The following is a 12,619-nucleotide window of genomic DNA, read 5'->3' on the forward strand; positions in this document are numbered from 1 at the left end:
ATTTTTAGTTGAAAACGGTGTCGTGTAAACAGCGCCTTAAAGGCACACTGTGGAATTTTTGGCCACTAGGGTGCGCTCGACCTGTAATTTTCACGTCTAGTGCCCCTAGAGGCCACAAGCATTGTCGCAAAAGTCAACAAACAGTCAACCGGTCAACCTCCCGTGTCTTTATGTGTGTGCAGACGGCATTTGATTTGTATGTTGGAGAAAGTTAATCGATTCACTACTGACCAAAATAATAATATAAATATAAGATTAATAATATAAATCCTATAAAGAAAACAAATTGAATAAAAGTAGAAAACAATGTCTGATCAGGTAAGTCGCATTGACAAGGGTTGCCCAATCCTGCTCCTGCCGATCGTCTGTCCTGCACAGTTCATCTCCAACCCTAATCAAACACACCTGAAGCAAACAATTAACGTCTTCAGGATCTCTTTGCAATGGGTTGGAGATGAAATCGAGTAGTCGGGAAATCGTGTAACAAAACTGATATAACTCACTACATATTTCCGTTATTTGTAGTCTTCAGTTTGTTTTTCCTTTTACACAAATACAAACATATATGAGCTGAAAGGAAAAAAAACATTTACATTTACATTTGTATACGGCAGTATGTTGTGACTTACGGTATATCAGTTTTGTTACACGAATTCGCAGTAAATATTACATTATATACACTTTTATGCCGATGTTTATTTTAAACTCTCCCTTTTTTTTTTGGTCTCCTCTGACAAAATCTTTGCTTTCTTCGCTTTCTTCCGAGTAGCTGTTGATTCAGCCATGACGACAACATACAGACGCCGGCAATCAAACGCGAGTTGAGCTCTCACGTTAGAATTTGAGGAAGTTGGGGTGGTGGGGGAAGTGACGTATGCCGTAAAGCGGTCGAATTTTGTAGTTCTTTTTGTGCTCGGGTTCCTACCCGAAACCCGAAGTTACATAGTGCTAGTAAAAGCGATACAGACACCTTCAGGCTACGGCAGACGTGTCATTCAACCTATTGTAAGTCGATGTACCATCACAATGGGTTTTGGTAATATATTATAAAGGTTGAAAAGTTCCACAGTGTGCCTTTAAGTAAAAACTTCTCAGGTTTAAAGGAGCTGTATGTAATACATTTATTTCAGTTAATCATAAAATGGCCCTGATATGTCACTAGACATTAAGAAATCATGTTCATTTCAAATACTTATATCACTGACAACAGTAGTCTGGCCAGGATATTGTCATTTAAAAAGTGAAGTTGCAGCCCTCAACTGATGTTGATGTGGTCATGTTGTGTTTTGGTCTGATGCTCCGCCCTCCACTATCTACCAATCACGAAGTCAGTAGTGTTGCGGCATCCGGGTTGCCAGCTCTGCTCTAGTTACCACTTCTTGTAGCAGACTACGTTCCTGCTGGATCCTGCAGCCGATCTGGCAACCTCGAGTCAGGGAGGAGGGGGAGGGGATACACCGCTCTACAGTAATTTGAAAGTGATTGCAGTACCAGTTTTGGCCCCAATCTTACATACAGCTCCTTTAAGCATAACGTTGTCGTGTAAACGTAACCTAAGTTCTGTTCACCTCCGTTCTCTCCCTGTTTGTTTCTATGGTTACTGATTGAGTTAGTTCTGTTCAGGTGTGTCTAGTTAATAATTGGCCCTCTCTTGTTTTCTGTCTATTTAAGCCCTGTGTTTTTCAGTTCATTGTCAGTTCTATGTTGTGATACATTGGTTGTTTTGTTCCTGAGATTCTGTTTTGTGAAGATTTGAGTTTGTTTCACCCTTCCTTGCAATCGGCGGTGACAAGTTTGGGTTCAGTAGTTTATTTTAACATTTTTAATGAAAGAAAACATTCATGCTCTCCAATGATGCATTTAAAACCTTAATATTGTGCAATTTTATTACAATTTAAAATAACTGTTTTAATATATTTAAAAAATGTAATTTATTCCTGTGATAGCAGTATTTTCAGCATCATTACTCCAGTCTTCAGTGTCACATGATCCTTCAGAAATCATTATAATATGATGATTTGCTGCTCAAGAAACATTTATTATCAAATCAATGTTAAAAACAGTTGTGCCGCTTAATATTTTTGTGGATTTTTTTTTCAGGATTATTTAATTTATCAAAAAGAACGTATTTATTTTAATAGAATATTTTTGTAACATTGGAAAAGTCTTTATTGTCACTTTTGATCAATTTAATGGCTTGCTTAAAGTTGTGTATTGCAACTGTTCAGATCCGATTCGTGTGCCGCTCATGCTGCTCTTTCGGTTTCCGGAATATCTGCATTGGCGATGATGTTGCATTGGTAGGCATACGGCTTTATTCCGTGCTGTCGCCTCCGCCGGTTTCAAAACATGAGTATTGTCATTTTCTGCTTGTCCGTCACTTTGTAACACAACTTTGTTTGCAGCGACTTTCAGCATGTTTCCTATAACAACATCTGACGTTTATGTTTTATGTGGCGTAAAAATCTGATCGGATTTCAATCAGATATGCACAAAAATCGGATTTGGACTTTTGGGAAACGCAGAGCAATCGGACTGAAAAAGATTTCCAGAAATGCGATTTGAACAGAATTTCATTTCAAAAATCATTTCATGTGATTTTTTTGTTGTTGTCGTTGTTCACACTTGCTAAATCTGAGCGAATTTCAATTAGATATGCACAAAAATCGGATTTGGGCTGGCAGTCTGAACGTAGCCTTTGTCATCTTACAATGACAGGGAACACAGGCTAACCAGAATAGGGAACTCAGAACCAAAACACAATGAAACTAAGCAGAACAAAACACAATCCTAACAAACAGCTGATCAGCCACAATTTTCATATCGATGCATCCTCATGCATAATGCTCTTCCGTCTCATCAGAGCACTTGTGAATTTGAATTGGTGAGAAGAACATCACAAAACACTGTCTGAGATGGACCATAAATGAGTTTCCCACTATTGGAATAGGGGTTGTCCACGTTGACCAAAAAGTTGCTTTCCAGGTTAATAGCTGGAATGTTGTTTCAGTCTCTAAGGAAGTTCAGAGCAGTAGCTGGAATAGTGTTTTATTCTTACTGGAGGATCCGTACACCAACTTTGTGATATATTTGTCTGAGAACGTTTTTGTTTTCCTTGGAATTTTACTAGATTGACACTAACACTAGCACTGCAAATTCCTGAGCGCGTTATAGAGAAATTTTCATTTGAAATGCCGCTCACAAGTGGAAGGGTATAATTACAGTCATGTTTGCTAGAGGCTTTAATTCCTGTCTTGAGACAGCCTTCCCCCCCATATATAGCTATAAATGTCAGTCCATACAGGGTGATTACATGGGCACTGAATGGCAAATAGATTGCGTGATATGAAATTCGCTGTGATTATCGAAACTCTTGGCTGAACAAATGCAGACGAATAAATGGCATCTGTACTTTTTCTGAACAGGTCTCACCATGGCATGCTTGGCTCTCAGTGTGGGTTTCAGAGACTGACCATCCTCCATCCTCCTCGGCCTTTTTCGGCCCAAACTGGGAGCGCGTGTTTGCGAGGCTGGCCGAGCCCCAAACCCGAGGTCTATACTGCTTCTGGCAGCGTACAGATTAAGACTGCAATTATAGATCTGGGTTTGGACTCTGCTTTGTTTGAGAAAATGGAGGGAGGTTTGGTGGGGTGTGTGATGTCATCTCTGGTTTAGAGCCGCACAGACTGGGATCACAGCGCTGGTGTTGGCTTACTGCGCTGCGTTGAGGATGAGAGAGAACGAGACGGAGAGAAAAGAAGGACGGCGTGAGTGTGTGCACTTTAAATAGATCTCAACTGAATTGATGGGGCTTATAATCAGGGTGGTTTATGTGTTTGTGCATGTGTATGTGTGTGTGTATGAACGATATGAACTGCCGTATTATAACCGAGCTCTAACATAAGCTTATAACACTTAACAGTTTAGTTTAGTCTTTATGTATCATCCCCCCCCCACCCAAAGATAATAAACAGAGATGTCAAATGGGTTAAACAAAGTCGCAGATCGCAGCACTTTTTCATGCTCTCTACAAACAGGCCAAGCCGAAGTTAGAGGAACTGAGTGAAGACAACATTTTTTACGACCACTTGCAGGCACTGTTTTATGAGACATTGTTAAAAAATGTGGGCACGCAGAGAATTTACACAGCAATACCACTTTATTTGTTATCCTTTCTTTCAGCAGTGTTTGGATGAATCGGGGCTGAATGAGAGAGCAGTTAAAATAACACAGAATAAGTGTACTTGGGTAATCTTTTTGGTTGTTGTGGGGAGAGAGGGCTTTGCCCATGTAAACTTGCGGAGGACGGTTGGCTGAGAGGTCCGGTACTGTAATGTGAGCTGTGGTTGGGGAATAACACGGGGGGCGTTCGCAGCCCGCTTTTCCAATCTCCAATCTGCTGTAATTCACTGCCATGATTCACAAATGGAGTCTGGCTGGGTGAGGAGATGAGCCAAGCGGCAAACAAAAGAGGAAGAACCAACATGTGCAAAAACAGTACAATGACACAAGTGTTAATAATTAGGTGTTTAAAAATATAAATATTTTAGTTGAATTTATCTACTTACTAATTATAAAAAAATTACCCATTTAGATTAAAAAGATGGTCACACTACAGTTTGCATTCCATATGCATGTGAATGCAGGAGACCAGAAATGCATATTCATGCAAAGAAATTCATGCACATTTCATTGCCTCCCATATTCAAGGTAGGTGAACTTTACCTGTGAATTTGACGTGTGACCACAGATGAAAAGAGCATCCACTTTAAAGCTGCAGAACCACAGAAATTGCATTGCTGCAGAAACATGGAGAAATTGTGTATTTTACATTTGGAATCATTATTGTTTTATGTTAAATTTATGTGTGTGTGTTTTTTTTTTCTTTTAAAAAGGTATCTTGTTTGTTACAGAGTCTTAAGAAAAATTTTATGTCTAAAATTCTAGTGTGCCTGCCTCTTAAGAAACTGTAAAAAGATTTTAACATAAAGCTAGACTATATTTTTCCTAAACTGATACTACAGTAAATACTACATAAAACAAAACAAAAAAACCCCAAATGTAATTTCTGCATGAAAAAATTAGTTAGGCAAGAATAAAAAAAACTAAGCAAATTCTACATTCAAATCAAGCTTGTATATTAATGCGTAAATATCAACGTTATAAAATTAAGTAAAACTACTCAACTTTTCTAATACTGGTGTTCCCATCCTGGGGCATTAATAATTAATAAGGTTGATTTTTCACTGTTTTCCAGTTGTATTTACACTGTTTTATCATTGTTAGGTTTAGTATTGCCATTTTGTGACATTTGGAGTTAATTTTCTACTCAAAATGATACATGCATTGCTGAAAAACGATCCATCGAATGTTACCGTCATTGTGTATTGTGTATCAAGTATTGAGGTCTCTGTGTTCAGGTGCTGCAATTTCTAATATGTTGATATGGTATCTACACAAAATGTATTGTATTATTTACTTAGTAAGTAAAGCATACACTTTAAAAGTGTGGTTTAATTCAGTGTTATATTGTTTGAGTAAAGTGTATTGCAAAGGAAACTTCAACTAAATAGATATTAGGGTACTCAACCTTTTACTGGCCAAGTTAAAATGACTTATTTTCTTTGTTAATTTTACTTAACTTAGTTAAGTAGAGTTTACTTAATTCCATATGTGAAATTTACTTAAAAAATATGCGTGAAAAAACTTGACAAAGAAAAATTTAAGTACATTTGAAAAAATATATAAAAAAATCAGTGTAGTGTTTGAGGCCTTCAACTCCAAGTTACTCGTGGACGAACATTGTTTTGGTCTTCAAATGGTCTGAGGTTTGAGGCCTGTGGTTACAGGTGATTTTGTTATCAGAGAGAATGTCACAAATTACATCACAATTTGCCCCTCCTAAAAGTAAGGAAAAAATAGAGCAATATCCGTGAATAATGTATTTTGAGCAGTTAACTGACTGCCACTGCTGTTTTGACTCATTAAAAACAATTGTTTTAAAATAAATTACATAAAAAAAAATGTAAACCAATGCTGGGATTCGACATAACGCTTACTACATATCTTAAGCAAGAAAAAGTCCTCATCAGTGTAAGATTTAATTCTGAAATGTCGCCATCGCTTAAAAGTATAGTATGATGTTAGTACAAGCTTTAGTACAGGTTCTGTCACTTTGTTTCTTGCTTCTAAACTCTGTATGAGGTTTATTTGCGTTAACAGCGGATGATTTCTCAGATAGTTGAAGAATTGTATTAATTCAGCTTATCTGCTATAAATGCTGATTTGACTTGAGTGCATTGTAATGGAAAAGCTGCACAATATGTACGATTTCACAGGCCTACTATTCATAAAAAATATTAGAAAGCACATACACTGCACAGTTTGCAGTACCCTAGTGCAAACATGCATGTCCTGATTTTTGAGTTAGACTCGTTCATGGATCAACATATTTTGTTGATCCTGGAACAACATCCCAGTCTGAAAATGTTGTTGTAACCTTATCCCTATCCCGAAACCTAACACTACTCATAACTTATCCCTAAAAAGCAAAATGATATGTGAATAACACTGATGTAGAAGCACCTAACCCTGGTTGTAAGCCTAAACGCAATAAACTGTAAACTTGTCCCTCAAATCCGATTGGTTGATTGGAATGTTGTTCTAGGATCAACAAAGATGTTGATCCAGGAACATGATGCACTTGGTGAAATCAGGTTTTGCTACTTAACTACTGTTTTTCTACATTGCCAAAACACGGTTTATGTGTCTATTGGATCAGTGTCCATGTCTGTTTGTATATTAGGTGTGAGGTGAGTACTGGCTCAATTTCCAGACATCTCCAGTCAGGCCCTCTTCCTGCAACACTGCCACCAGATTGACACTCATTTACCAGTGTGTGTGTCAATGTACGAGAGCAAGGAATGAGGAGTGACGTAGATTAGTGGGTCCACTGAATGTTACAGGCTTTCGGCTGGCACATTACATCCACCGAATGATGCAACCTAGGATGTTTTCAATTTCACAACCTGATTAGGCTAAACGATTCTATTTCAGATACTCTCCAGCCAGACTCAATGGAAGCCAATATGAACTGAGCCCTAAACTGCATTAAGTAGATCCAGGGAGACCGAGAAAATGTAAAAAGGAATCAAAACACTGGAAAACAAACAGACTGTATCAGGATTTGGCACCATCCATCCAACATGTCGATCTCAGTTTTTCCATGTTATGGTTAATGCGCCCAAATACCCCTTCTCTTACAAACTTTCAGAGGAAAAAATGAAATGTTAAGAGATACTTTTTCCCTTCCATTTTCCTCTTTTAAATTTTTTTATTTTTTCTATTAAGAAGAATAACGACATCTTAGAAATGCTCGATGCTCTGTGGACAGTTGGACTCCACATGTTGTTGGTTCATGAGATCACTGTTTCAGAGAGGAAGAAGTAATAAAAGTACAAGCACGATTGAGCTCACAAAACAAAAGTTAGAGTAGAATATTCAAATGAAGAGAAGCTTTAAGGAAATCCATAATTTGAGATGAAAAGTGGTGAATGACAGGAGGAGGAAGTTATAGATGTTTCATTATATTTTATTTAGCAGGGGTGCATTAAATTGACAGTATAGACTTTTGCAAACAAATTCAGTTCTTTTAAATGTTCTATTCATCCTGTGAATCCTACTCGCCTGTTTACTCACCTGGCATGTGTCATTGAAGAGGTGTTTGCTCTCCAGTCACAGTCAATATCTCTGAAAACTTGGTAAAGAAAACAATTATGGTTATTCCACAATCCTCTTCTCACGTCTTCATAGACTTCTTCATTTACCTGCTTATGTTGTTTATCCTGTTTCAATAAATACCTGTTTGGGTTGAATAGCTCTGTCTCAGAGTCTGGTGTTCCCTGACATAAGCAACAATTCATCATATTAGAATGATTTCTGGAGGATCGTGTCACAATGAAGACTGGAGTAATGATGCTGAAAATCCAGATTTGCCATCAAAGGAATAAATTCCATTTTAAAATCGAAAATGGTTATGTAAAATTGTGGTAACGCTTTATATAAGGTTTAAATAAGGTTTCATTTGTTTACACTATTATAGTTAATGTTAATCTCAGCATTTAAGATAAAAAGTTGTATTAGTTCAGTTTGTGAACACCATGAACATAACAATTTTCATATAACATTAGCAAAGGTTAATACATGCAGTATGAATATATTGCTCACTGCTAGTTAATGTTAATGCATTAACTATTGTTAACAAATGAGAACTTATTGTAATGTAACCCAAACCTTTATTGGATATTAATTGCATTAAAATGTCTTTCCACACAATTGTTTCATAATATTATTTGTTTCTTTTTGTATATCCACACTTTTTAATGTGTGTATAACTTGCACATATTACACACATTTATTTTTTCCTTTAAAAGGAACTGGAAAAATGATATTGATGACAATAAATCAAATTTATTTTTATTTTTATTTATTTTTATTTTGGCAATCATTTTGCAAGTGTTAGACAACCAAGCTTTGTATGGTGTTTTACTTATCACCTTTCTCTTCATTTCTTTGATAATTCAGTAAAGTTCAAATAAAATTTCAAGGTTATAAAGATTATCTCTCTGTCTTCCTCCCTCTCTTTTTTGTTGCTCAGCTGATTTACCGGCTGTTGTTTGTGTCACCAGCTGTCTTTGACCTTTTGCCCTATGACCTTTCAACCTGCTATCTGTTCTTGAAAACACAGGCTACACTGTCCCATGTTGCCACAACACACACACACACACACACACACACACACACACACACACACACACACACACACACACACACACACACACACACACACACACACACACACACACACACACACACACACACACACACACACACACACACACACACACACACACACACACACACACACACAGACACACACACACACACACACCATCACTTCTGATACATTAAAACTGGACAGAGATGTTTCTTCTAATCATACGTCGAATGAAAGCATGTTAACACAAACATGTGCGCATGCAAGCTCAATATTTCAGACCTGTATCTTGGCCTAGCACATTTGGAGACTTCAGTTGAAAAGTCACTTTAGAACAGGAACATCTTCCAAGAAAATGAATATAATGTTCATCATTCCAAACATGATTATTTTTTTCATTCATGTCATAGTGAGTTATTGTCCTCATATATTTTATATCTGAAACAAATCCCAGAATTCATTATCACATTGATCAGTGAACAATTAATCTCATTAATGGATCAAGACATCAAATCAGGACAAAAAGGTTCACAAGCAAATGTTTCTGGAGAAAATAACAGCACCCGACTGGGGATGATTTGGCCATTTTGTTTTGTTTTGCCTTCCCAGACGTGGCCGCTGAGAAGATTAAGAGATTTGGTGCGAGATTATTCTCTGTCCCATCAACGCTCTCCATCAAATAAGCAAATAAGTGGTTTGTAAACAAGCCCACAACAAAGGCTTTTGCCAAAACCTTTCAAATCTCAACAATGGATAGTGCATGTCTTGCGATATAGAAAATGAGGCATTAAATCATCAGGGGCGAATGCTTCATCGACATTGTTGATTTGCGTCCGGATGCGTGTGTGTGCGTATGCGGATCAGTCCTGTGAGGCATATGTTGTCATGCAGGTTCCCAATAAATAAAGCTTATCCTGTGTGTCCTTGAAATTTCTCAACCCGAAGTGACAAGCCAAAAGCTTATAAGGACAGTCTGACCTACATGGGTGGGTCATTAAAATTTAGAGTAGAGTCCTAATTAACCTCAAATGTGGTTGAGATAGACACCCAAACAGTATCATAAATCATTGTGATTAAGAAAGAGAGAGAACAACAGATGATGTCATGAATGTGGAGAGTTTTTGCACACACAGACACACACACATACACACCCTTCCCCTTGACATCCCACCCCGCCCACACACACGCCTTGCCACGCGAATAGAAGCGTGTGTGTGTGCGAGAGCTTGAAAGAGAGGGAGGAGGTGCCTCAGAATATAACAGCACGGCCGGCAACGCCAAGCTCAAATGTAAAGGCGACTGGATGGCCTTTTGTAATGTATATTAACTTGTGACGGTCATTCACCTGACAGGCCATTGTTCTCCACGACCCGGCAGCCTCCTCCCTCCCTCCATTCTTTCTTCCTTTCGAGCAGGTTGGGTGTATTGTGTGCAGAGAGGCACGCAGCGATGGTCCGTTGTCTGTTGGGGGGGTTAGGCGAGGGTTGAGACGCCGACCCCAGCGAGTGGGGGTGACCTAAGCAGATGGCGGGGCAGGCTGTCCACTCAGCCAGAATTAATAACGTGTGCCATGTCACATTGTCTGAGAAAACGTTCCCCCTCTCGCCCCACCTCTGTTCATGTCTCTCTCTCTCTGTCTCTCTCTCTCTCTCTCAATTTCAGTTTATTTTATTGACAAGACCAAACCTGTACATTTGGATTGCAAAAGCAGTCATATATACACTGAACAAAATTCAACTCAACAAAATTCACTGAACTCAAAGATCTAATACTTTTACTATGTACAAAAAGGCCTATTCTCTCAAAAATTGTTCACAAATCTGTCTAAATCTGTGTTAGTGAGCACTTCTCCTTTGCCGAGATAATCCACCCACCTCACAGGTGTGGCATATCAAGATGCTGATTAAACAGCATGATTAATGCACAGGTGTGCCTTAGGCTGGCCCCAATAAAAGGCCACTCTAAAATGTGCAGTTTTACTGTATTGGGGGGGGGGGGGGATACCAGTCAGTATCTGGTGTGACCACCATTTGCCTCACGCAGTGCAACACATCTGCTTCGCATAGAGTTGATCAGGTTGTTGATAGTGCCCTGTGGAATGTTGGTCCACTCCTCTTCAATGGCTGTGCGAAGTTGCTGGATATTGGCAGGAACTGGAACACGCTGTCCTATACGTCGATCCAGAGCATCCCAAACTTGCTCGATGGGTGACATGTCCGGTGAGTATGCTGGCCATGCAAGAACTGAGATGTTTTCAGCTTCCAGGAATTGTGTACAGATCCTTGCAACATGGGGCCGTGCATTATCATGCTGCAACATCTTTTATCCAGTTTACATAAAAAGTAAAATAACGATAATGGAATATACAAGAAATACTACAAAACATTTTGTTTGGAGAAGATCTCTCTCTGAAAAGAGTAAAAAAGTCAAGTCACCTTTATTCACTGTAAAAAAAAAAGTTGCAGCCTTAAATTTTTAAGTACAATCAACTTGGGTGTCATTTCAACTAAAATTACATTAAACATTGCGATGAGTTAAGTCAAGTCAAGTCAAGTCATCTTCATTTATATAGCGCTTTTAACAATGGAGATATTACATTAGGGGCCACTAAGACGACGGCGTTCTCTCTAAACAGACTTTAAACGCAAACCTGTGACCTGATGGCGTTCACATGCGCATTAAAAATTGATTCTATAGTTATATTCGTTTGAATATGTGTGCGCAGGTTTGTAATTTACCTACAAACCATGCCTAAACAAACTACTTGTCTTGCCTATACATTTGATAAAGAATTTTGTTTTATTTTATCACTTCGGAGTACGCGAACCGGATTTTCAACAACGCTTTATCTGTAGAGTGGGAAAGGGATCCTCCATAGGGAGAGGATAGTTGACACTTCAGCACTGCATTGTCATCGGGTCCAGGCGAAGGTCCTTCGTCAGATCTGGATCCAGCAGGCTGCGGGAAAACCTCGGGATAAACAAAGACACTAAAGTTAGCTTAGATGCCATTCTTCTTATGATGTAACGAGTACATCAGGATTTAAGGGAAGTGTTCCCAGTTCCGGCTGACCTAATCTATGCAGCCTAACATTGAATTATAGAAGTCTATAATGTATTATGTGTATGCTAGGTCAAAGAGATGTGTTTTTAGTCTAGCTTTGAACTGACAGAGTGTGTCTGCTTCCCGGTCAATGGTAGGAAGACTGTTCCAAAGTTTTGGTGCTAAATAAGAAAAGGATCTACCGCCAGCAGTCGATTTTGATATTCTAGGTATTATCAACTGGCCGGAATTTTGAGATCGCAATAGACGTGAAGGACTATAATGCTTTAAAAGCTCGCTCAAGTACTGAGGAGCTAAACCATTTAGTGCTTTGTAAGTAATCAACAATATTTTAAAATTTATCCGATGTTTAATAGGGAGACAATGCAGTGTTGACAGAACCGGGCTAATATGTTCATATTTCCTGGTTCTGGTAAGAACTCGAGCTGCTGCGTTTTGAACTAGCTGTAGTTTGTTTATTAAGCATGCAGGGCAACCACCCAGTAGAGCATTACAATAATCTAGTCTTGATGTCATGAACGCATGAACTAATTGTTCTGCATTTGTTAATGAGAGCATATGGCGTAATTTAGATATGTTTTTAAGATGGAAAAATGCAGTTTTACAGATACTAGACACGTGACTTTCAAATGAAAGATTGGTATCAAAGAGCACACCCAGGTCCCTAACCGACAACGAAGCCAATGTAAAACCAATGTAAAAACATATGTTGTCATAACTGATATAGTTTTGTTAGTGAGTATAGCACTTTATACAATACAGATTGTTTCAAAGCAGACA

At 38.4% G+C, this 12,619-nt stretch overlaps 1 long non-coding RNA gene across 1 annotated transcript; it reads right to left on the reverse strand.

The window, feature by feature from the left end:
* Nucleotides 1-1,145: 1,145 nt before the first annotated feature.
* Nucleotides 1,146-1,527, reverse strand: LOC130091164 (uncharacterized). Its single transcript, XR_008807781.1, has 2 exons — nt 1,457-1,527; nt 1,146-1,313 (listed from the first exon to the last, which is right to left on the reverse strand). It is a non-coding gene; the product is annotated as an uncharacterized LOC130091164 (long non-coding RNA).
* Nucleotides 1,528-12,619: the final 11,092 nt, after the last annotated feature.

This window comes from Rhinichthys klamathensis, unplaced genomic scaffold (assembly GCF_029890125.1).
Source record: "Rhinichthys klamathensis goyatoka isolate OS25496 unplaced genomic scaffold, OSU_Roscu_1.1 h1tg000161l_1, whole genome shotgun sequence".
In the NCBI taxonomy this organism is placed as follows: Eukaryota; Metazoa; Chordata; class Actinopteri; order Cypriniformes; family Leuciscidae; genus Rhinichthys; species Rhinichthys klamathensis.